Genomic DNA, 4,815 nt, shown 5'->3' with positions numbered 1-4,815 from the left:
ATTGGATTTGATGAGTTCACCTTAACCCTAATTCAGTCGGGACTCATGATAGAGGAACTCAATCACACAGGTAGCTACACCGAGAGGTTCATCTTCAGTTCTGATGGATTGCCACCACATACTGCTAGGTGTCACTGGTAGATTTTGAGAGTAATTAGAATGATATTGATGATCGATCATTCTAATTATCTGAATCAGAAGAGTTCTGGTCTATTGAAAGGAGTTTTAATGATGTCAATGATGAGATCATGACATGTCTCATTACCATACAAAATTAAACCTAACTGGGTCACACAAACAAGGGTTAGGATCTGGATGTCATTAATTGGACTAACCCAATTGATTTGGATAAGATCCAATTAGGTTCAAGGAAATCATGCTAGCACACGATTGAGCCTAACTTTCTCCTCATGTAATCTTTTCTGTCTCTACTGAGCCAAATATGATTTGACTCATCCAGAGAACCTTAAAAAAGTTTCTCTCAGTCTAAATGAAGCTTGTCCAGCTTAGAAAAGGCTTGTCTTAATTCATGAGATGAATTTAAGATAACACTTACTAATTCCTAGCACCTGCCAATTTTATTTTAGGACATCTATCAAAAGTTGACATATGGGTCTTAAACTGAAGAGGGCTCATTGGAGGATTTTTATGGAGTATCCACAAGCCAAGCCACATCAAATTGGGTGCCATAATTAGATTATGGTATGAGTCCAATTGGATTAAAGTGGGCGCCCCAAGTGGATAAGGATTGGAGAGTCTTGATCAATTTAAACTCTTGGGCGCCACCTCTATTTGTGCTTATCCAATGTTGGTGCCATCTTTTGGAGATAATTTAGAGTTTTTATCTAATATGATCAGATGACATCACTCCACCAATCAAAATTTTTTCAAAATTTATTGGAATTTTTGATTGGTTGAATGATGTGGCACTGCACAGCATACAGGGTCTATATAAACCCTGCTGCACCTAGGGTTTCGAGGTAGAAGTTATTTTATGCACAAAACTCAATAACTGCCATCCCCTCCCCTCTTCTTTATATCCTCCCTACTCTCTTTCCTCTCCTCTTCATGTCCAAAGAGTTGGACATCCATCTGGAAAAGATCCAAGGCGTGGTGATGCCTGGAACAGAAGGCTGCAGGACTTCTTCGACAGGCTGCTGCTCTAAATATAGGAAGACTTTTGAAGATCTTTCTAATCATATTTAGATCTAATTTTTGGAGCATAGATTTATGAAGAGAAGATGTTCTAGATCTTGTCTAAGTGGATATCAGTAAAGGCTAGGCGCTTGCGTGGCTACATCAGAATCTCGGGCTGTGCAGAGATCATCTACAGGGTAATCAGATTACCCTTGAGGTATTACTTATTTCTTCATCCCTTTTAGATTTATTTTAAACTTAATATTAGATATGAAGATTAGATAGAGAGATTTAGATCTGAAATATATGTAGGATAAAATTTTTTAAATTATTCCACCTCAGATTTGATGAAATCTGGAAGATCCTTCGAGAAAAAGCGGTTTTCCTCCTTCAACTGGTATTAGAGCCAGATTGTTGGCTCTATTTTAGATCTAATTTAGATTTAATTTTAATTTTAATTTATTTTATATTAAATATTTTAGATATCACATCAGATGTAATAAGATCTGAAATCAAAATACTTAAAATTAAATCTAAGAAGATCTAACATGCATAAGATGCATGACTAGACTAGGATTAGTTGAATCCATGAATAGTCTTAAGTCTCATGTTTTTATGAGATTAAAATATGAATTAAATCTAATTTATTATCTATTTTTTTGATGTTATAAGTGTTATAATCAGATCAAAAAATAAAAAATAAAATTTTAGTTTTTTCATAAAATTGATCTGCTACATGTCTAGACTAGTTGTAGAATTATTCTAGTAACTTGTCTAGAATAGATTTAATTTTGAATAGTTTAATTTAAATCTTATTTTTTAGATATTACATGTGATGTATCAGATCTGAAAGTATGTTAATTAGATTGATTTTTGATATATGAGATGTATGCAAAGCATGTATTAGTTAGATCTTAAATTATATATGTGATATGTTAATTTAGATCTAACTAGTTTTATAGTTAAATTTATATTTCTGATTAAGGTGTTCCTCATGGCCGTCCGGTCATAAGAATGAAGTAGAGTTTTAAGATCCTCTCTTTTCATTCAATGAGATGTTCATATGACGTGTAGGGTAATGCACGTTCATCGTTAATCAGAAATCAAAATTTATTTTTCTGCAAAATTCTAGATCCTGAAACCCTCGAATTTATTTTACGTGCTTTGTTTGTGAACCCAAACTTAATTAATGAATTAAGCTTATAAAATTAAGTTAGGTCTAAAATTGAGAATTTCAGATCTAAGATATTTTCATAAAATTGGGTTCGAGCTTGGGTAGCTCAATTAGGTCTAGCGGTTGATCAAATCGAATCAAGAGTTGGTTAGGTGGGATAATGAAAGCTAATAAATGACCAGCCTAATGGGATTAAGTCTGGGTCAAGGTTGAATCACATTTAGCTGTGACCCGATCAAGTTAAGACCTAATTTGCTTAGTGGTTAGAGCCTGGATTGTAGGCTAACCCAATTAGTTCTGATTTGATAATTTGGTGTCTAAGGTAAGTTGGGCAGATGCGACCGACTGATTTTTAATTGGAGCTACTCGACTCGAATGCGTTCTTGTCGAGTTAATGGTATATCCTCCCACCGGTCTCACTTATCTGGCCATATGTGTCGACTCAGTTCTGATTAGAGGTGGTTAACAATTCGAGCTAATCCATGCCACTAGGTTAGTCATAATTGTTATGACTATGTCAAGTCATGTTTAATGAGACTTAAATTAAATCTCTCTAAAAAAATATTAAGTCTAGGTCTTCCACCATTGTGGATGTGGGTCTTTCCCGGAATTAATTGTTCTCAGCTGTTACAGTGGCTCAGTTGCACCGACGCAACCATGTCCATTAGGCATTGGATGCTACGAATTAGAGGATGGGTTGGGCTCAATATTCCAAATACGATGAGGACCCAATCAGAAATCTAGTTCATGCAAATGGTGGGTCTGACTTAACTAAAGATTGAAGCAATATCCCGGACACGTTGAGCTTCATGAATTAGAGACCAAGTTTTGGTGCACCATGATTAGAGAATCATTGGATAAGAGTTGTCCACTCATTGGTTGACCCATCATCAATAACTGTTAGGTGAGGTGGTGAGCCAGTCGGTGAGACCGCACCACCCACTAAAATCATTGATCACAGAGATTTTCACATCTCTGCCAAGGGAGTGTAGGATCTGAGAAAATAGTGGGAGCCTAATTTATTTTAAAAATGAAACTCCTAAATAATTGGTTAAGTCTGATTACAAAATCTAATTAGAAACTTTCGACTCTCTACAAGAAACATTGTCTACCTCCAACCCCCTAACCAAAATACTAGACACCCACAGATTGACTGGACCCAATTTCAAAGATTGGTTGAAAAACTACAGATTGTTCTAAGTTTTAAAAAATTGACTCATGTCTTGGACCAGGACCCACCTGCCATGCCAGCACGTCGACTGCTGAACAGAGAGTGTCTCTAAAAAAGTGGACGGATGATGATAACAAAGCAAGGTATACAGTTGGATGTAATATCTGATGACTTGCACACCAACATGAGAATATTTTGACTACCCGCCAAATGTTGGCTCACCTGCAAGAGTTGTTTGGTAAACAGAGTCACAGCCAAGTATCAATCTGTCAAAGACTTTTTAAGGCCAAGATGCTGATGGCAGTCAGTCCAAGATCATGTTTGACAATGATCAAGGATCTTGAAGAGCTTGAGAAGCTCGATATCATCTTAGACAAGATTTCAGATTGATGTGATCTCAGTCCTTGTCGATGCATATGGTCAGTTCATCATGAACTTCATATGCATAAGATGCAGTGTACCTTGGCTGGTTAATGATATTGGTTATGGTGAGCTTTCTATGAAGGTTCAAAAGGCTCAGTTCTTACTGTGGAGCAGACTTCTTTCAAGAGAAAGTCTTTTGGAAAGAAAAAGAAGTTGCAAAGAAGCAAAAGGTGGATTGCAAAAAGAAGACAGAACCGAAGAAGAAGGCTACTGATAAGGGAAAATATTTCCACTGCCAATTAGACGGCCATTGGAAGTGAAACTATCCTCAGTACCTGACCACCCTGAAAAATAAGAAGGATGGTCCTTCTAGAGGTATGCTCATTTAGAGTCTAATTTTACGGTTTCTTCTAATCCAGTTGGGTGCTTGACTCTGGTTCTAGTGCTCATTTGTGCACTTCTGTGCAGGATCTTGAGGAGAGCAGGAGGCTGAGGATGAGATGATCCTACGCATCGAGAATGAAGCAAGAGTTATGTTGTGGCTGTGGAACCTACCCTCTGCGATTACCGTTAGGATTAGTTTAGTTTTAAGAGACTGTTATTATGTGCCTGCAGCAAGCAAGAATTTGATTCTGTTTCATGTTTAGCACAAGAAGGCTATGTGATTAGCTTTCATAAAGACCATTGTAATATTTTTATAAAAATAATAAAATTATAGATGATTTTCTTATTAATGGTCTCTATCAGCTACATGTTGATGTATCTGTATTTAATATTGAGCAAAATATGAATGCCATAGGAATTAAAAGGCCTAGAGATAGTCTAAATAAGTATCTGTGGCACCTAAGGCTAGTCATATAGCGGAGACAGGATTAACAAATTGGAGAAATTGGGCTATTAAGTCCGTTGACTTTCGAGTCATATCCAATTTATGAATCATGCCTTCAAGGCAAAATGACCAAGCTTTCTT

Source organism: Elaeis guineensis, unplaced genomic scaffold, assembly GCF_000442705.2.
Source record: "Elaeis guineensis isolate ETL-2024a unplaced genomic scaffold, EG11 Super_Scaffold_1000033, whole genome shotgun sequence".
Taxonomy (NCBI): Eukaryota; Viridiplantae; Streptophyta; class Magnoliopsida; order Arecales; family Arecaceae; genus Elaeis; species Elaeis guineensis.
Note: the sequence above shows the minus strand (reverse complement) of the source record.